The 22,420-nt window shown below is 45.3% G+C and overlaps 1 non-coding gene across 1 annotated transcript; it reads left to right on the top strand.

The window, feature by feature from the left end:
* Positions 1–1,012: 1,012 nt before the first annotated feature.
* Positions 1,013–1,086, top strand: TRNAI-AAU (transfer RNA isoleucine (anticodon AAU)). The gene has a single exon. It is a non-coding gene; the product is annotated as a tRNA-Ile (tRNA).
* Positions 1,087–22,420: the final 21,334 nt, after the last annotated feature.

The following is a 22,420-nucleotide window of genomic DNA, read 5'->3' as shown; positions in this document are numbered from 1 at the left end:
TAACCATCGATAATCACTGCTCCCGACACCCGATACTCGGACAGATTCTGGATAGCATGGAGAATCTCCAATGAATCACTCTCAATTGCAATAGATAGAATACCAAGATCATATGCAAGTTTTAGCCCCAATAACACAGCTAACGCCTCCATCGTAGGAGCATCAAGTGCATGTTGTTTAAACTCCACAGCTGCAGCAATAAAACTACATTTCGAGTCGCGTAAAGTTGCTCTACATGAACCTGCACCTCTGTCCATGTGAAACAAAGCGTCCACATTAATTTTAATACACCCTTATGCCGGCCTAGACCAACAAGTGTCCCGTTGGATAGGCTTTATCTTATCTGCTACCCAATTTGCAACAATTCCTCTGATTTGCATAGCAGTTTGAGCTGGCGTTGCAATCTTCTAATCATGTGAGACCTGGCGTCATTCCCACCATATGTACCAGCACGCGACCATCACCAATTCCAGCGCATTTTCTCAAGGAACTCGAAAGCCACCTGGTAGCTTTGAGCATAACATCTCGTCGAAAATAAGAGATCCTGACCTTTGTGATAGCTGTCACGCAGTCTAGTAGACCAAGTTCTTTCCATACCTCACAAGCTCTCTTGCAGATAAAAAGCATATGTCTTAGATCTTCTGGGTCAATTTTGCACACCGGACATGCATGTTACCGGTGTCTTTATATATTTATCCACCAGAGTGCAATAACAAGGCACAATGCCATGCAAAGCCCACCAAGTAAAAAAATGTGCACCTTGGGTGGTACCTTCGTTTCCCATAGAAACTTCCAAACAGGATGTGGTTCACTTCTTCCTCCTCCTGTTACACTGCCAGCTCTGGTTCGATACTCCGCTTTCCATTCTGCATGATATGCCAATCTCACAGTAAAACACCCAGACTTACAAAGTTGCCATGCTATGAAGTCCGGTTGATCTTGAACTTTGATGCTTTTCCCTTGTGGTTGAAGTAACTAATATATAGCATGGAAAACTAAAAAGCACACAAGAGGCCTATTAGCTCAGCTGGTTAGAGCGTTGTGCTAATAACGCGAAGGTCACAGGTTCGAGACCTGTATGGGCCATCATTCTTTTTTATCCCTTTTTTCTACACAATGGAAAATGCGAAAAAATGGCACCAGGGTTCGAACCGGAGACCTTCAGAGACTGACGTGAGAACCATCTACAACACGAAACCTTTGTGTACTATATACACTAGTAAGCTTGCACATGCAACACATGTCTCGGCTAATGCTCTTCTCAAAGATACTATTCCCAATCAAATATAGTTGTTGATGGTAGTGTAAGAAAATGACACACACAAAAAAGTCAAGGTAACGCTCATCATATAGGCTCTAAACCATGTTTTCAGGACCTTACATCTAGCAGAGTTAGGTTTAAGGTTGTTGAATTTCATTTTTTTTCATAATTTATCTCCATATAAACAGAGATCATTGATGGTGCTTTCAAAAACTCTAAACATTCTGGTTGATCACAAACTACATAAAATAGATATGTGTGAACACCATGTATTTTTGGATCAATGTTGCAACTTCCAAATTGCAAGTTATACTTTTCCTCCCCAAGAGAATTTACAAAGGTATGCTTAGCAAGGGAGCATCAATGTTTGATTCTGTCAGATGGCAAGAAGGCACTCATACATTTTCAAGGCAATATTACTTCCAATCAAACGTCATGCATCGCTTCTTTTACCCAGGAGATGAATTTATCCAGATAATCTTTTAGACCATCCATCACTTTCATTTGCCTGCAATTGCAATTCCAGTATGTATACCATTCAACAGGGTGCACATGCACAGAAAAATAAGTAAGCAAGACAAGTTGGGAGGTGTACATTACTAACTGAAAATGATCTTTTATCTATTTGACATTGTTTGCTTTGGGCAAAAAGATTGTGAAGTATTGGTTGAGCCACGATATGAGTATTCATTCATATGGTTCAACAATGATACAAGCAAAAAAAATCTCATTAATTGATGATCGGACTTCTTGGATTGAGGTTAGCTGGGAAAAAAACCAAGAGCACTCATTATTTAATATTTTGCAAAAAAAATGTTATCATTTAATGAGAGCTATCTCCCTTGATCTCCAAGTGCTAAAAAGGCAATGAGACATGGGTGAATGAAAAATAAACATACATAGAAGATATAAACTTTAGCCCTTGGATATGTTTGTTCACTTATATGATCACAATAATTAAACATATCTTGTTGTCCATAATCAAAGCAAAACATATCATGTGCTCAGGTAGACATCATGAAATAAATGCCAATTATGTCATCAGATACGATAAGCCCACAAGCAAAGATAAATGGAATGACATGCCATGAAATCTCTAGCCAGGTTCTCTTTTTAATACCCGGAAGAAGAATCTAGCTGGTCTCTTTCAATTGTGCCTCCAACTTTGTTCTGTGACAGCGACGTGGAGTTTGGACCAGATTCCCTGGGAGCATAAGAGAAGTCGTGAAGAAATGATCTTTACGTATGCAGTAGTTCAAACATGGTCCTATTGAACAGTTCCAAGATGAAGCCATGCTACTTGGTGTTGCTGCCTACAAAGGACACCTAAAATGATCACCGAGAACATTCTATTGATCCTTCTATTTTCTAGAATGACATCAAGAAGTAACTTCCTGGAATGGTATGATAGTTGTAGTACTTAGGAATTTATTATCCCTTTCATTTTCTAGGCATACATTTTATCACGTACAGCCTGATCCTTCTGTTTTTTGTACAAGAAAACTGAATTCCAGTTTGAATCACATCTAATCTATGAACTACTTTGGCTGGATAGAAGAGTTTCAATCGTGGCAAGAATCAATATGAAAACAATGTGCCAGGAATCAGACGTGGATAGCACAAAGATTAAGTCCATACCCTATTTTGGCGGTGGACTTGCTACGGCGGCAACGGCGGGGACGAAATCCGTTGACGGCGGCGGAGACCAGCGACAGGAGGCTGCTGGCGACGAGGAGACTATCCGGAGACCATGATGGCAGAGCGATCTGTTGCGCCGGCGAAGGGTTTAAGAAAAATTTCCAAAATTTTGCCCGTGGCTATATATATAGCTTGACCATGTCGGTGTGACCGAGTGGAACAACTCGGTGGCACCGAGATGCATAACTGTGTTCAGTTACAGCAAATCGGTGAGACCGAAAAGTTCAAATCGGTTGCACCGAGATTGAAAACTCAGATCAACTTGATGATCTCGGTAGGACCGGAATGGAGGGATTAGTCAGACCGAGAATCACTAAGAGGTTTTGGAAGTTTAAGTCTATGATGAATCGGGGACTCCGAGTGCTCCTCACACAGAGTGGTTTGAATCTGACTTGATCAAATTTTGTGATGTAGCATGAATAGAGTTTGAGACGAGAAAAGCATAGATAGCTAAAGAAGGTTCTTAGGCATTCTTGTCCATCCACTTGGCACAAAGAAAAAGAATCCAAACAAACAAAACAACAAGTGGATGTCCTTGAATGAGTAAAATATGCACTAACATGCTCACACAATAAGATGGCAATTGAAATATGTGGCAAAGCATGCACAACCAATTTTAGCATCTATCAAGCAATTGGCGATGACTAGGTCATCTATATATGAGTATATTGACTTAGGAGTCAAATGAGAAATTTGATCATAGGTCATACTCATCGTTTAAGCTCAAGTGGGGTTACCAATTTTACATAATGCATTAATGTGTTCACACCATTAGAGTTGCTTTGACTCAATTCTTAGAGTTAAGCTCCCCCTAGATATGAGATCCCCCCTTAGAGGGATGAACTAACCTTGGGTTTTGTCGATGACGACTTCATGTAGGTGTTGAAGATGTAGATGCTCAATGTTGATGTAGATCATTTGGAGCAATCCTTTGGAGTGAGTTGCACTTTCAACTTGCCTACATGGGTTAGTCCCACAAGGAACAAACAAGAATATCCATAGACATAGAGTGATGCACACACAAGATGATGTCCATGAAAACATTAGGTTACCTTGTCCCTTGCCTTACCAACATGAGGGTTTGTGACTCCTTGAACTAGTGCAAGATGTGAAAGTTGATTGCACTTGTTCTTGCCAAAATGATATGAGTGAAGAATGTTGGCGGAGTCACCCTCAAGAACTCTCTAGTTCTTCTTCTTCGGGATCCACATCATCTTGATGGGAATCCTTGGAGTTGTAGTTGTACTTGATGAAGTAGAACTTGACGTAGTCTTGGGGACCCACTTGAACGAGGCTTTAGGTGCTTCTTCAAATGCATCAATCTCTTCTTGAAGCTTGTCCTTGCCTTTGTTCTTGTGGTCTTGTGGTGGAAGATCATCTTGAGCTTGTGTCCCCTTGAAGGAAGTAGGATCATACTTCTCTTGTTGAGGAACAAACTTTGTCTTGGGGTATTGATCTTCTTCCCACTCAACTCCATTGGCGTTGAACTTTCGTTCAAAACCAACACCTTGATTCTTCCGGTGCCTTCCTTGCTTGCGTACAATTTCCTCGAATTGCTTACTCCCGGCAAGGCTCTTGTAAACACCTTTCTCTATAATTCCCTTCAATAAACTATTTTCTTGCTCAAGTGTAACTTGGCTAAGAGAATCATTAGTGGAATCAAGAGAACTACTAGAAGCAACAACATTGGATTTGACATTATTATTGTTACTACTAGAGGAAGTATCTTTCTTGTACTTGTTACTAGACTTGACTTGAGGCATGTAAGTAGATAAGAGTAAACGCTTGGCAATGTAAGAAGAACTTTTCTTGCGGAGATCATCATTGATTGCCTTTAAGAACTCATGCTCTTGCTCAAGATTGAGCTTTTCAAAGCGTAACTTCTCATGAGCCCTTAAAAGTTCTCGATGATCTTCGAAGATAGTTTCATGAGCCAACTTAAGAGTGTTTAGTTCTTTAGTTAGAAGCTCAATTTTCTCCTTATCATTGTCATTCGTTTGATTAGCATGATTAATTGACGTTTCATCATAGTATTCATCACTAGAGTTGTCAACAAGTAAATCATCATCCACAAGCAAGTCATCTTCATCACTATTAAAATCAACATACTCGGGATGTGTTACCTTTGGACCTTTGGCCATGAAGCATCTTCCAACACCTTCATTTGGTGAGTCAAATATGTCGTAGGAGTTGGTTGACACAAGTGCTAGACCGGCAACACCTTCATCTTGAGTATATTCGGAGTCGGAGTGATAGCTTCTCTCGGAGTGATTGTCGGAGTCGGAGCCGGAAACCCATTCACCAACATGAGCTTGATGTCTTCGTTTTGTGTAGCTCCTTGATGACTTGTCCTTTCTTTCCGAATCCTTACTTCTCCGTGAGGGTCTTCGTTCATAACGATCATCTCTACTCCTCCTCTCTCTTGGTGGTGATTCTTCTCTTTTGCTCCTTCTTCTTGGAGAATCTTCTCTTCTTTTGTAGGGTGTCGTACACTCATTGGAGTAGTGTCCGGGTCTCCCACAATTGTAGCAATTGCGCTCTCGACTAGAAGATCTCTTGTCATTGTAAGACCTTGACTTGGAGCTTCTTTCTTTGCTTCTACTTTTGTAGAATTTGTTGAAGTTCTTCACCATTAAGCTCAATTCTTCATTGAAGGTTGGTTTCTCACTTGATGATGTGGGGGCTTCACTTGAGGCTTTGTAAGCACCACTTGACTTGTTGTGAAGTTCCTCCTTATCCTTGAGTGACATCTCATGAGCAACAATCCTTCCAATGACTTCCGTTGGCTTGAGATCTTTGTAGTTTGGCATCATTTGGATCAATGTGCACACGGTATCATACTTTCCATCCAATGCTCTTAGGATTTTCTTGATGATGAATTTGTCGGTCATCTCTTCACTCCCTAAGCCGGCAATCTCATTTGTGATAAGAGCAAGCCTAGAGTACATTTCAGCGACACCTTCACCATCCTTCATTTTGAACTTGTCAAGCTGACTTTGGAGCACATCCAACTTGGATTCCTTGACGGACTCGGTACCTTCATGCATATCAATCAAAGTATCCCAAATTTCCTTTGCATTCTCAAGACGGCTGATTTTGTTGAATTCTTCGGGGCACAATCCGTTGAAGATGATGTCACATGCTTGAGCGTTGTATTGCAGCATCTTCAATTCTTCCGCATTAGCTTCACGGTTCGGTTCTCTCCCATCGAAGAATTCACCTTGCAAGCCAATACAAATAATTGCCCAAACGGCGGGGTTATGTCCAAGAATATGCATTTTCATCTTATGCTTCCAACTAGCAAAATTAGTACCATCAAAGTAAGGACCTCTACGGTGATAATTTCCCTCGCTAGACGCCATACTCTCCTAGGTTGTGAAACCAAGGCTATGACCACCAAAAGCTATGGAAATCAAAGCAAATGGAGACCAAGGCTCTGATACCACTTGTAGGACCTTGAAGTATGTCTAGAGGGGGGTGATTAGACTACTTGACCAATAAAAACTTAACCTTTTCCCAATTTTAGAGTTTGGCAGATTTTAGCTATTTTAGGACAAGTCAAGCAATCATCACACAATTCAAGCAAGCATGCAAAGAGTGTATAGGCAGCGGAAATTAAAGCATGCAACTTGCAAGAAAGTAAAGGGAAGGGTTTGGAGGATTCAAACGCAATTGGAGACACGGATGTTTTTGGCGTGGTTCCGATAGGTGGTGCTATCGTACATCCACGTTGATGGAGACTTCAACCCACGAAGGGTAACGGCTGCGCGAGTCCACGGAGGGCTCCACCCACGAAGGGTCCACGAAGAAGCAACCTTGTCTATCCCACCATGGCCGTCGCCCACGAAGGACTTGCCTCACTAGCGGTAGATCTTCACGAAGTAGGCGATCTCCTTGCCCTTACAAACTCCTTGGTTCAACTCCACAATCTTGTCGGAGGCTCCCAAGTGACACCTAGCCAATCTAGGAGACACCACTCTCCAAGAAGTAACAAATGGTGCGTTGATGATGAACTCCTTGCTCTTGTGCTTCAAATGATAGTCTCCCCAACACTCAACTCTCTCTCATAGGTTTTGGATCTGGTGGAAAGAAGATTTGAGTGGAAAGCAACTTGGGGAAGGCTAGAGATCAAGATTCATATGGTAGGAATGGAATATCTTGGCCTCAACACATGAGTAGGTGGTTCTCTCTCAGAAATGGTAAGTTGGAAGTGTAGGTTCGTTCTGATGGCTCTCTCCACGAATGAAGAGGAGGTGGAGGGGTATATATAGCCTCCACACAAAATCTAACCGTTACACACAATTTACCAAACTCGGTGGGACCGAATCGTTAAACTCGGTCGGACCGATTTAGTAAACCTAGTGACCGTTAGTGATTTTCGGTGGGACTGACATGCATCTCGGTGAGGCCGATTCGGTTAGGGTTAGGGCATAACGTAATCTCGGTGAGACCGATTACACAAACTCGGTGAGACCGATTTGGTAATAAGCTTTCCAGAGAGTTGGTCAGGTAAACTCGGTGGGACCGATTTGCTCTTTTCGGTGAGACCGAAATGTTACAAAAAGGAAACAGAGAGTTTACATTGCAATCTCGGTGGGACCGATCGCTCACTTCGGTTAGACCGAAACGTTACGAAGGGAAACAGAGAGATTGCAACCCCATCTCGGTGAGACCGAGATCCCTATCGGTAAGACCGATTTGCTTAGGGTTTGTGGCAGTGGCTATGACTTTTGGAATCGGTGGCGCCGGATAGAAAGAATCGGTGTGACCGATTTTGGCTTTAGGTTTAGGTCATTTGTGGATGTGGGAAAGTAGTTGAGGGTTTTGGAGCATATCACTAAGCACATGAAGCAAGAGGCTCATTAAGCAACACCTCATCCCTTCTTGATAGTATTGGCTTTTCCTATAGACTCAATGTGATTTTGGATCACTAAAATGTAAAATGAAGAGTCTTGAGCTTTTGAGCTTGAGCCAATCCTTTGTCCTTAGTATTTTGAGGGATCCACTTTCATCATCCATGCCATGCCATTCATTGAGCTTTCCTGAAATAATAGTCTTGGAATAGCATTAGCTCAATGAGCTATATATTGTTATGAATTACCAAAACCACCTAGGGATAGTTGCACTTTCAACTAGTAATGGCGCACCACTCCCACGGTGCGCCATTACTAACTTGGCCCAAAAATTCCACCGAATGCACCCCCCGGACCGCCTTTTCAGTTTAAAATAAAATAAAAGAAACTAATGGAAATGTCAAAAAAATAAAAGAAAATAAGTTTCCCATGTGATATGTGGCCTACTTGTTGAGAAAATTTACAAATATGAATTTCGACTTTATTTGCAAAATCTCTCTGGAATTTGTAAAATGGGCATAACTTTTGCATACGACCTCGGATTAAAAAGTTTTTTATATGAAAAATCATCTACTCGAAAAGTTACATCTAAATATTTTCAAAATCCCCAAAAACCTAACAGAAAAAAGTTAAGGGGCTTTTAAGATCTAGACAGAAAAAATGGAAAAAATTTCAAACTTACTAGTGGCGCACCGTTTGCTAGGTGCGCCACTAGTAACAGAAAAAATTGGTTTAAAAAAATTGGATTTTTCTTTTTAAAATATGATACGTAATATGACCGGGAAGTTTGATATATTTTTTCAAAATTTCATCATACTTATGAACATGAACAAAGTCCTAGACATCAACAAGGTTTAATAGGATTGATATGATAGATATATCAACAAGTGCCCGTGAAGTGAGGTGGTGCTGGGGTTGGATAGAACTGCGAAGTTAAGCGTGCTCGGGCTGGAGTAGTGTGAGGATGGGTGACCTTTCGGGAAGTTTGACCACAGAGTGTGATTTGACCCGAGATTAAGCATATTGACCTAAGATTAAGCCATAGTGACTCCTATGTGGTGCGCCATTAGTAAAAAATACTAGTGCCACTAGTAGGCCTTTTCCTAGTAGTGCAATCATCATGGTGCCCAGCTGCGACGTATCTGCAATGTTGTCTACTGTCCCATCTATGATCTCTAAGAATTTTCCATAAGTAACTATTCTAAAATATACCTAGCAAGCTACATGTGTAATATCACTCGAATTTAAACAAATGATAACACAATATTCAGATGGATAAAATCACATCACCGTTGGATAAAGAATGCTGCTGTCTGAGAGCGTGGAAAGTCCACGACCTGTCTGGAATCATTGAATACTAACAGATGTTTCAGGAAGTAAACCCTCATTTCATTAGTATTTTAGAAAGCATGTACATCGGAGTCAGTCTCTCTATCACAATAAATTCTAAAAATTAGCATCAGTCTAAAAGCTTTCGAGGTGGTATGTTAAAAAGAGGGAGAGAGAGAACAAGGTAATAAACAAAGAACAGTTGTGGTTTTACCTGTAGTCAAATGTAGGGAAAATATAATGAAGAGCATTCACTACTAAATCCACGGTGGCGATATCTATTACAGAAGTATCCACCAAGTGGCCATGTTGAACTTGTAAGCCAAAACAGGGGTCAAAAAAGTGAAAGACATACAACAAGCTGGTTAAATTTGAACTCTGATGTCATAATTGAAGAGTTCAAACTTAATATAAGTGAACTCAAAATGAACTGCAGTCTTTTCTTATATAACAACAACCTTGACAGCGACTTTTTTCCCATCATGCATGTGTTGTGGCGGCATGGACTTGCACAAGAGAAGCACTTGCAAGCGGGAAAAGGAAGAATTGTGCAAAAACGTACACCACCAGAAACGTACACCAAATTTTATGTCAGAGTTTCTTCTAAACTAAAATAGGCTGAGCATAAATCCAGGTTCTGATTCAAGGTGAATACTCTGTTGTTCAACAACTGAACTAAGCACGCTCAGTCTGATTGTTTGGTTTTGCTATTCAATACAACAACCAAGTTACTTCAGCAGGGTGTAGGACAATGTTGTAATGCAATGAAGGAACTAACAGTTTGTGGCAATTCTCCAATCTCTTTCTTGAAGACTCCGCAGACGTCCTCGTATGAGGAAACTGGGCACCTCTTTCGCATCGGCGCCCTCATCGTCTGCACATACACATGTGGTAGTACAAGCAAACAATCAGTTGTTCCTTACCCACAAAATTATGCAGTCTTACAACAGATGAATCCAAAGCGAATTCAGGCGTGTCCACACAGAGTTAGGAATTCCTTTCCGTACCAGTTTGCGATGTGCTGGCCGAGCTTCATGTAGATGCCGCCTTTGCGGAAGCAGAGCTCCTGGAGGCAGTTGGCGAAGAGTCCGCCCTGCGTGCACCCACTTCGTAGGAAGGGAGGAGGCGTGCGACCGGAGAGGCGGGCGGCTGGATCACGCGCGGCCGCGTTCGCCGGATCCCACCCCGCGTGCGCCCAATTCGTGGTTAGGGAAGCGACTTGCGACCGGAGAGGCGAGGGATGCGGGCGCCACCGGGCCGCTGGATCGCGCGCGGCCGCGTTTGCCGGAGCCCGCACCGCATGCGCCCACTTCGTGGTTAGGGAGGAGACCCGTGCGGCCGCGGGGGGGGGGGGGGGGGGGGGGCTTGAGCGCGGCATCCTTCGCGGGTGGCCGGGCACGCTCGAAGGGTGAGATTAGGGGCAATAGGTGGGTGGTTAGCGTTAATTTCGGGCTGGGATTACTCGTGGGTGCGATACTTCTGTGTGGCAGAGTTTTGGTCCGCCCTGTGGATGTGTTTTCTTGTTTAATAGTAGTATAGATATAGAAGTATAGATAATGTGTCTGACAATCCAGCAAGCTGACCCACTAACTGAATCATCTAAACGTTTCAGATAGAAAATCAAGCCACATCAAGCTCGAAAATCTTTCAGCTTATGGTATATGCTTAACACAACCGTGACTGAACTGTTCTTCCAGACAACCTGCTTCAGACATCAAATAGACGGAGATGAACTATTCGAGCGTGGTACATTAAACAAACATTTTATACAAGAACAAAAGAACAAGCTTCAAAGTTTGCTTCCCAGGAATTTAGTTTAACCGGTCGACGGCAACAGCACCCACAGTGAGCACACTAGCTTAGCTACCGGTGACATCGAATGGCCGGCAGCTCTCTCCCATGCCCGGGCCCCAGCTCCGGCATGAACGCCAGCACGACCTCCACCATGTACACTAGATCGGAAACGGGCCAAGGCGCGTGGTGCCTAGCTGAACTTGTTGTCCCAGCATTTAAACAAAGCACAGTATCGTTGCTACGTGGTATGCGATCATTTGTCAAAGTCATGGCATAAAGCAAGGCAATCACATTTACCAAACGCACAGAAAACATGAGGAATTCTATCAGTAGAACCATTCGCCTGGAAGTTCATAGGAAATTGGAAATATATACTTGTGCCAAAAGTGAGCAAGCTCGATCAATCTACAACAAGTTCGATACATATAGCGTACTTTTCATACAGCAAAAGCAAGCCACAGCGGCAATGTGAGGCAAAAACCTACATAGTTCCACAGAAGCATATTTTGGATAGATCCACCTGATCGTCTTGACGTTCGACCTTTCATACGCCACATCACATGTGTTAGAGTTGTGTCGAATATAGTGTACAAGGTAGGTTACAGTTGGACTCTGAGTAATATTGTGTTTAGGTAGGATATGGAGTCGTGTCCTAATAAGACACTTGTATCCTAGGCCTCTCATATATTGCGGGGCTAGACACGCGATGTAACCTATGCCAACATAATAGCACCGGAATGCAGGGGAAGCCGGCGGCTTGTGCCGGTGTCCAGGGCGACCGGGTGCGGTATTGTGATGGTGTCACGGGGAGAAGTGTCCGTAGTCAGGCCCCGGAGATGTAGCCATATCGGTGATTGTGTGATTGTGTGATTGCTTGGTCCTCTGATGATCGACAGAGTGCCTCGGATTTATTCTAACAAGTGGTATCATGAGCTAGGTTGTTCGAAGGTTGCTGGATTGTCGATCTAGAGGTGGACGCATGGAAGTTGTCAGTGAGATCTTGCAAGATGCAATGTGTACGATTGGAGGCATGGCAGCGGTATTTGTCGTGTCGGTGGATCAAGTTTGCTGAGATAAGATTCGTGGAAGACGGCATCGTGTTTGATGGAAAGAGCAATCGGAAGCAGCGCTTTTGTTGGTGAACTCGGCGAGATCGGCATCCGCATTTGCTGGGATCGTGGCGGTTTGATCCGAGCGGAACACGTACAGGCGGTGGCCACCAGGTGCGTGTGCAGGGCTGTAGGCAAAGGGTTGGACGCACGCTCAAAGCCGAGGCGGCTCGTGGGCATGCCGCGTAGCTAGCTGGCCCAGGTGGGGCTGGTCGTGTGCTTGGTGGGCAAGGCCCTTGTGTAGCCACGAGGTACAGGCGTGAAGTGGCCCAGGAGCAGCAGCTGGTTGTGCAAGGCCCAAGGAAAGCCACGTGCGCGCAGCTGAATTCGAGGAGAATTGGTATTGTGCCCGGACTGGAGCGTTGCATGCACTAGAGATTTGTTTGGCGAAAAAAAAACAGCACAAGGGTTTAGTCACATCGTGATGCTGTCATGGAAAAAGAAAAGAAAAAGAGAGGCCAGCTACAGACGTGTGATGAATCAGGTGTTTGAGCTAGTTAGCTTTGTTGATCTGATTTGGTATGTTCACACGGGAAGGCTATGTGGACTTCACTTCGTTTTTCTTTGTTGGTACACATTTGTATTTGGATGGCGATGGTCACGGTGACGGCTTGAGGACTCTGGAATGTGTTTGTAGTCGAACAAGTTTGGCTGGGTTGGACTAGATGGTCTGACGGATCGACGTGAGTCGGTTGGAACAGAAGATGGTGGTGGGATCGGCGACAGCGTGACCAACTTCTGGGCGTGGAAACATGTGGCGCGGGCCCCGAGGGTTTGTGTGGCTTCGACAAGACTATAGCGCAGGGTTGATTCAAGACGATGCACATGAGAGCTTGAAGTTGACGGGGTGCGAGAGTGGACTGATCATCTACCATGGAGTTATGTTGAAGGTGGAGCTGGATTGAGGGGCTATGGTGTAAGGATACAGGGAATCGAAGCCTATTCAGCAAGGGGGAAAAAAGCGAGTGACACGTAGTTCACACTGGAGCCCAGTGGTCTGATGGAAGCATGAAACTCGTCATTGGTTGGTGATGATCGATGGTACTCTGCAGTGGGGGTTGAGTGGTGTGGGTTTGCGACCCTTGAGAGTCGACCGAGACAGCGGAGGCTCAACGCGGTAATAGCGGCGAGGCGTGCGGTATACACGGGATATGGAGACGGGCCAGGGCTCTGGTGGTCATACATGTGGTGAGACAACTGCAAATTTGACTCGGGATGTGACAACAAGCAACGGTGAAATTCCTTCATGTTTCAGACAGGCGGTTAAGAAAGGAGCGGTGATGTTGAGTTCATGTAACTCTTATGTGTGACACCCAATATGTGAGTTGTTCCCTTTCACGCAGGTCAGATCAGTGTGTGATGGCGTTGGACGAGTACTCTGGAAGTTGGGAGCACAAATTGAGTAACAAGGAACTTAATTTTGCTTGAGTGTTGACTGTGGTCAAGAAAATAAGAGACTACAAGTTGCAGGTGGAGTCATATGGAGTATTTGGAGTAGTAGCGGTGCTCATGGGATAAGCTCAAGTCCAATGTACATGGAAGTTTGACGCATTGACGAATTCAAGGTGGTGGAGAATATTCGCCAAGGTGGAGTTTGTTAGAGTTGTGTCGAATATAGTGTACAAGGTAGGTTACAGTTGGACTCTGAGTAATATTGTGTTTAGATAGGATATGGAGTCGTGTCCTAATAGGACACTTGTATCCTAGGCCTCTCATATATAGCGGGGCTAGACACACGATGTAACCTATGCCAACATAATAGCACCGGAACGCAGGGGAAGCCGGCGGCTTGTGCCGGTGTCCAGGGCGACCGGTTGCGGTATTGTGATGGTGTCACGGGGAGGAGCGTCCGTAGTCAGGCCCCGGAGATGTAGCCATATCGGTGATTGTGTGATTGTGTGATTGCTTGGTCCTCGGATGATCGACAGAGTGCCTCGGATTTATTCTAACAACATGAACCTGCCATGAGTAGTTTGTTCAGTCACTTGAAACAGGTAACACTTCTCCAATTGACAACAGAGTTATGAACCTTGAACTAAACTTTTCAAAGTTTGATTTATCAATGACAGCTACCTATGCGTAGTGTCGAAACCGAAGACTCATAAGAGATTTCTTTCCATCTTTAACCAACCCCGTAGTTATTGTCGCTCTTCCGTCTACACCTTTCATCAGACGGACTTGCCCCATGGCGCATCCATCGCGCTTCCAACATGACACAATCCTGGTAGAGATTAGAGTAGACCATGTTCTGTTAAAAGGATAAATTGGTTAGTAGTTCATGTAGTCCTATAATTCATCATATATTTTACCTAAATAGTGATACTTTTCTGCTCAATGAACAATGCAGAAGACATCAACAATACATGTATTAGTTACTAACTAAAGGTGTGCTACCAACACACTTGAAAGGCAGAAAACATGAACAATACATATCAAGCCTTAAAATAATCCATTTAATAAAAGTATGAATAAAATTCAAAGGACAGATTTAATCTGCTCCCAAATGTATGTAACAGTAACATGTAGCTTGTATGGAAGAAAAGAAAGCAAGTCACATGATTTGAAGTAAGAGAACTGAAGATTTAGCAGAAAATTATGACTAAAAATGAATGAACTGAAGAAAGCAAGTCACATGGTATGCTACAGATTTGTGGCCTCAAATCAACTCTTTTCTAATTTTATCCTTCCCCAACCATTGTGGCTTGAGGATGCCATGGTTTTTTCCTGTACTTGAGGATGCATGTACATACTACCATAGGTTACTATAGGCCTCACATGTCACAAATGCCCTCCCTCTCCCTCTCCCCCTCTCCTCCTCCCTCCCTCCCTCCCTCCCTCCCTCCCTCTCTCTCTCTCTCTCTCTCTCTCTCTCTCTCGGGCTCCTGCTAGTATCATGCTGTTAGAATAAATCCGAGGCACTCCGTTGATCATCCGAGGACCAAGCAATCACACGAGCATGACACCAAGATTTGTTAACAAGGTTCACCGATATGGCTACATCCCCGGGGCTTGACTATGGGCGATCCTCCCCGTGACACCGTCACAATACCGCACCCGGTCCCCCTGGACGCCGGCACATGCCGCCAGCTTCCCCTGTGTTCCGGTGCTATTATGTTGGCATATGTTACATCGTGTGTCTAGCCCCGCCATATATGAGAGGCCTAGGATACAAGTGTCCTATTAGGACACGACTCCATATCCTATCTAAAAACAATACTACTCAGAGTCCAATTGTAACCTATCTTGTACATAATATTCGACACAACTCTAACAAACTCCACCTTGGCGAATATTCTTCATCACCTTAAATTTGTCCATGTGTCAAACTTCCATGTACATTGGACTTGAGCTTATCCCATGAGCACCGCTGCTACTCCAAAGACTCCATATGACTCCACCTGCAACTTGTAGTCCCTTCCTTTCTTGACCACAGTCGACGCTCGAGAAAAATTAAGTTCCACATTACTCAAGTTTGCGCTCCCAACTTTCAGAGTATCAGTCCAACGCCATCACACACTGATCACTGACCTGCGTGAAAGTGAACAACTCACATATTGGGTGTCACACATAAGAGTTACCTGAACTCAACATCACCTCCCCTTTCTTGACCGCCTGTCTGAAACTTGAAGGAATTTCACCATTACTTGTAGTCATCCCGAGTCAAATTCGCAGTTGTCTCACACATGTATGACCACCAGAGCCTTGGCCCCTCTCCATGTCCCGTGCTAACCGCACGCCTCGTCGCTATTACCGCGTCGAGCCTCCGCTATCCCGGTCGAGTCTCAAGGGTCACGAACCCACACCACTCAACCCCCACTGCAGAGTACCACCGATCATCACCGACCGATGATGAGTTTCATGCTCCCACCAGACCATCGGGCTCCAGTCCAAACTGCATGTCACTCGCTTTCCACCCTTGCTGAGTAGGCCTTGATTTCCTAGATCCTTACACCGTAGCCCCTCAATCCAGCTCCACCTTCAACATGACTCCATGGTAGATGATAAGTCCACTCTCGCGCCCCGTCGACTTCAAGCTCTCATGTGCACCGTCTTGAATCAACCCCGCGCCATAGTCTTGTCGAAGCCACACAAGCCCTCGGGGCCTGCGCCACGTGTTTCCACGCCTAGAAGTTGGTCACCATCAGCATTACACACCTATGTCGTCGTCGCCGATCCCAACACTGTCTTCTGTACCAACCGACTTGCGTCAATCCGTCAGACTGTCCAGGCCAACTGCCCTATGTGTCTGAGCTGAGCCGAACTTTCCTAACTGCAACCATCTGCAACTCTTCACAGCCATCATCGTCCATCTTAACTGGCTTGACACCCTGCAACACCTTCAAGCATACCTACCGCGCCAACAATCTTTCACCCAAGGTTTTCAGTTCTATTGAACTTCTCCACCTCAAATCTGGTGGCCGATGACATCATGATTCTTCGTACGACTGAAGCTGCGAAAAATTATCTGAGCTTCCCTCTCATGTGATGCCCAAGTACACAAACAAATATGTACTACTAGCAAATTCCAACCAAAAAGAACCTTCTGGTCTTCACCTGTGTAGCTCCCTGGCACTCAAGTCCCCATGCTAGTACTGCCCTTTGTGTCAAATCTGCTCCTGAAGGATACACAAACGATGGATATTTTCCTTTGCCGATCTAAATCTGTAGGTTACCTTGATGTTGCACGTCTACCGGCTCCTCTAGGGACCCGGTCCCTCTTTTTTTCTTTCTGAAAACAGATCTCAACATGCCTTGTACCTTCAACGTGTCACGAAATCCATGATGCTCCTGGACGGACCTCCCGCATGCCGCCTAGTGATAACCCGCAAGTATACGGGATCAATTGTAGCCTCTTTTGATAAGTAAGAGTGCCGAACCCAACGAGGAGCTAAAGATAGAACAAATATTCTCCCAAGTCCTATCTGCCACTGATACGACTCTACGCATGCTTAGTGTTCGCTTTACCTAGAACAAGTATGAAACTAGAAGTACTTTGTAGGTGTTGTTGGATAGGTTTGCAAGCTAATAAAGAACACGTAAATAAAAAGTAGGGGCAGTTTAGATAAAGAAGCAATGAAGTAAATATAGCGAGTGTGGAAAAGTGGTGGTAGGAGTTGTGAAATTGTCCCTAGGCAATTGACTACGTTACTAGAACGGTAATCACTACTGCAATTCTATTCGAGGGAGACGCATAAGCTAACATACTTTCTCTTCTTGGATCATATGCACTTATGATTGGAACTCTAGCAAGCATCCGCAACTAATAAAGATCATTAAGGTAAAACCCAACCATAGCATTAAAGTATCAAGTGCCCTTTATCCCATACGCAAACAACCTACTTACTCGGGTCTGTGCTTCTGTCACTCATGCCACCCACCATAAGCAAATCATAAACATATTGCAAACCCTACAGCGGGAATCCCTCATGCTTGCGCGACACAGGGAGCACCATAGGGCAGCATCAATAATAAAACATGCAATTCAAACCAATCATAGCAATTCATCAATCACCGGTAGCACAACGAAAATCTACTCAGACATCATAGGATGGCAACACATCATTGGATAATAATATGAAGCATAAAGCACCATGTTCAAGTAGAGGGTACAGCGGGTTGCGGGAGAGTGGACCGCTGAATATAGATGGGGGAAGGTGATGGAGACGTTGGTGAAGATGGCGGAGGTGTTGGCACTACTAGGAAAAGGGCTATACATGGGTTGACACTAATGGCGCATCAGGGAAGCAGTGCGCCACTACTACATACTAATGGCGCACCATCAGGTGGTGTGCTATTAGTGTGGAAGACACTAATGGCGCACCAGACAGAAGGTGCGCCACTAGTAATAATTTTTATTTTATTTTTCCATACATACTAATGGCGCATCCGAGTGAAGTGCGCCATTACTAGTTCTAACTAGTAATGGCGCACCAGCCACAGAGTGCGCCAGTACTGTATTTTTTTTATTCTTATTTTTGCAAAACTACTAATGGTGTACCGTGTCATAGTGCGTCATTACTAGTTTAAACTAGTAATGGCGTACTATGACACGGTGCGCCATTAGTATATATATATATATATATATATTTTACTTTTTTGCAAAACTACTAATGGCGCACCACCTGCAGGTGCGCCATTAGTAACTAGGGTTACTAATTGCGCATTTGCGTGGTGCACCATTAGTAACCTGGGACCCCAACAAGATATTTTGCACAGCCACACCTACCCACTCACTTTCCCCACTTCATTCCCTCCACCTCCTTCTCCAAGCTTTCGGCTGCCTCCTCCTCCTCACCTCATTTGCACCATAGATTCATCAAAATTAAGTGGTGAAATTACCTTTTTTTGATATTTAAGTAAGGGGAAAGCTATCTTCATGTTGTAGATCTACTTTTTTTCTCCCTAGCTTGCTCCAACAACGTGCATATGCACTTTTTGTGGCCTAGCTAGATCTATGTATGCTTGTGGTGTTGCATATATTTGTGGTGTTGCATATGTTTGTGGTGTTGCATATATGTTTGTGTTTGCAGGTACCGGTATTTGAAATGCGATAGTTGCCAATACTTTGCCGGAATGTTGATTCATTTCCGTTTCGGCGAGAATTTTGGCACTATGCATTCTTTTTGGTCCTATTTTTAGGGAAGGTCATGCCAAATTTTTTCTTGGTTCTAAAATATCGTTTTGTTCTACCCCGCAGGCGACCATGGTCCGCATGATGACCGAAGGCATCGTGAATAGGTTTTTGAGCTCCGCGAAGGACGAGATGCTTCAAAAGAACGAGACAGAGATAAGATGTCCGTGTCGAAGATGCAAGCTGAAGAGCCTTATTGCGGACCCGTATTTCGGGCAGGTGCGGGACCACCTGCTCTTGCGTGGTTTCATGGATGGCTATCGGTGGCAAGGTGATGAAGATGACTATGAATTCGTCCATGGGGGCCGGGCAAGAAATGAGGAAGGACAACAAGACAACCACCGCGGCGAGGGCGGGCGAGAAGACGAAGAATCTCCAGGACATGATCACGATGGTGATGCTGTACACAGTCATCATGTATAAGATGTCGTACATGATGATGATGAAGATCAAGACGAAGGGCATGATCATGAAGATGAAGATGCCGGAGCAGACGACGATGGAGGCTGGGTGCAGGACCCTCATATTCAAGAGCTGCTTCTCAGGCAGACGGATAACGCAAGAGCTGCCGCCCGAGAGAAAGCCAAGCTGGATCAACTGGAGATAGATGCGGTTACTCCATTGTATGAAGGATGCAGGCCCGAGGATACCCGCCTGAAAGTAACGCTGATGGCTCTGGAGATGAAGGTAAAACACAAAATGACCGACGCATGCTTCGACGAGAACATGTCATTCTGGCACGAACATATTCCCAAGGGGAACAAGTGCCCGACCAGTTTCGAGGAGGCGAAGAAAATCGTGTGTCCTCTGGATTTACTGCACGTGAAATACCATGTGTGCATGAACAATTGCATCATTTATCGGGACGAGCACGTGGAGTCTACCATATGTCCGGTGTGCGGCGTCACTCGATACAAGAAGAGGAAGAAAGCTCCTCGAAAATCGGTGTGGTACTTTCCGATCACTCCTTGTCTGCAGCGGTATTTAACGGACCCTAAGGTAGCAAAGCTCCTGCGTTGGCACGCAGATAGGGAGAAGAAGAAGCGGGAAGATGCGGGAAATGATCCGGAGATAAATAAAAAAGACAAGATGCCGAGTCACCCTAAGGATGCGAGCCAGTGGCAAGCGTTGAACTTCGAATACCCCGAATTTGGGAAGGATCCAAGGAACATCGTGCTAGGCGCGAGCACCGATGGAGTCAATCCATTTGGCAGCCAGAGAAGCACACATAGCACCTAGCCTGTGTTTGTGTGGATGTACAACCTTCCCCCCTGGTTGTGCATGAAGAGGTAGTACATTCACATGAGTATGCTAATTGACTGGCCGAAACAACCAGGGAACGACATCAATCTGTATCTGGGGCTGCTGAAAGAGGAGCTAGACACGCTGTGGAAAACGCCCGCCAATACGTGGGACGCCGCAGAGAAAGAATATTTCCCTATGAGAGCCGCACTGCTCACGACGGTGCACGACTATCTCGGTTACGGATATCTCGCGGGGCAGGTAGTCCACGGATTTTCTGGATGCGTAAGGTGCATGGATGACACAACGTATCGCCAGCTAGATAGAGATCCTGGGTCTTCGAAAACCGTGTTCATGGGACATCGAAGGTGGCTTCGCGACGATGACCTATGGAGGAAATGCAAGGATCTGTTCGATGGTGAAACCGAACCCCGAAAACGCCCGCGTACGAGGAGCGGCGAGGAAATAGACGAGCTGTTGAAAAATTGGAAAGATTGCCCACTGCCGGGAAAGAAGCAAAAGGCGCCAGAGCCGGGAAAGAAGCGAAAGGCGCCAGAACCGCTGCTGAAAGTATGGAAAATGAGGTCTGTTTTCTGGGACTTGCCGTACTGGAAGATCCACCGTGTGCCTCACAGCCTTGATGCCATGCATATCATGAAGAACGTGTGCGAGAGTCTGCTTGGTACTCTGCTCAACATGCCAGAGAGGACCAAAGATGGGCCGAAAGCAAGGGCAGACTTGAAATCAATGGGCATCAGGCAGGAGCTTCACACTAATGATGATGATGATGATGATGATGATGATGATGATGATGAGGCGAAGCAGGACACAGAAACTCGTCGCAAAGGCAAAAAGGCCAAGAAGATCGGAAGTGACTACCCTCCCGCGTGCTTCACTCTAAGTCAGGAGGAGATCGAGCAGTTTTTCACCTGCCTCGTAGGAGTAAAACTTCCTTACAGTTACACGGGGAAGATAAGCAGATACCTAGACCCATGCGAAGTAGAAGTTCAGCGGGATGAAGTCTCACGACTGTCACGTGCTGATGATGCAGATACTTCCAGTTGCAATCCGTGGGATCATGGACGCGCACGTCCGTGAAACGCTATTTGGCCTATGCAACTTTTTCGACGTCATCTCTCGGAAGTCGATTGGCGTGAGGCAACTCAGAAGGCTACAGGACGAGATCATGGTGATACTATGCGAGCTTGAGATGTACTTTCCGCCCGCATTCTTCGACGTTATGGTGCATCTGCTGGTCCATATCATGGAGGATATCATCCAACTAGGGCCGACGTTCCTGCACAGCATGATGCCGTTTGAAAGGATGAATGGTGTCATCAAAGGATACGTTCGCAACATGTCACGTCCAGAGGGAAGTATAGCCAGGGGCTTTATGACCGAAGAGTGCATCTCCTACTGCACGAATTATCTAGGCATCGAGAACCCCGTTGGTCTGCCCGTCAACAGGCACCTTGGCAGGCTCGCTGGATGGGGTCACCGTGAGGGTTGCCGCGAAATGCATGCCGACTTCGAGGGTCGACTCGACGACTTTGAAAGAGCAAACCTAGTCGCGCTACAACACATAGACGTGGTCGATCCTTGGGTGGTAGAGCACAAAACCTTTATTGAGAAGACGTACAATGACCGAGGCCAACAGAGGACGGACGGAGATATAATCAAAGAGCACAATTCATGTTTCACGCGTTGTGTTGTGGATTTGTCACGGCAGATGTCCTAGCGAAAGGACTTAGTCGTGGAGCCATCGCTACGAGTTTACTTGAAGGGGTTAAAGCGGACACAAAGACACGAGGGTTTTATACTAGTTCGGCCCCTTCGATGAAGGTAAAACCCTACGTCTAGTTGCGATGGAATTGATGTGGTCTCGATGGCTAGGGAGCAAACAAGCTTCGCCTAGACTCGAGTTGTCGTTGTCCTCCTGAACCGCCGCCGGGTCGTCCCCTTATATACACGGGTGACGCCCGTCGGTCCATAGAGTCCCAACTGGTCCATACTCGTATCCCGGTTGGTATCTCTCTGTTCCTAACTTACAATACAAGTTACACATCAAGCCGGTTTACGGCTACAGGTTCTAAACCGGCTACAGGCCTTGGGCCTTCATCTGTCATACCACTAATGGAGTTATCCCGGCCCAAGCAGGCCGGTTCACGCCTAGTGGTAATATCCCCAACATTAGGCCCCAGATTGATTTGAACTGGTTCATGTCAATCCCTCACAAAATCTGGTGTCTTGGACATCTTCGGGTAATTGGTAAACCGCCGTGTCGTCATCATTTCTGGTTGCTGTAAGCCGGCATGACGTCATCATGAAATTTTATCATTTATAATGCCCTCTTTTAACAATAGCTCCTGGATCCGCGCGCTTGACCTAGCTCTGTTGCCTTATAAATAAGACCGAAGGGTCATTTCTTTCCCTTTCCCTTCGTCCCTTCTTCTTCGTCTTCCTCGCGTCGCCAGCCTTGGAGCTCCGCCACCGACGTCGACCT

The sequence above is a fragment of the Triticum aestivum genome, chromosome 3B, assembly GCF_018294505.1.
Source record: "Triticum aestivum cultivar Chinese Spring chromosome 3B, IWGSC CS RefSeq v2.1, whole genome shotgun sequence".
NCBI lineage: Eukaryota > Viridiplantae > Streptophyta > Magnoliopsida > Poales > Poaceae > Triticum > Triticum aestivum.
This window is presented reverse-complemented; position numbering and strand designations above follow the sequence as displayed.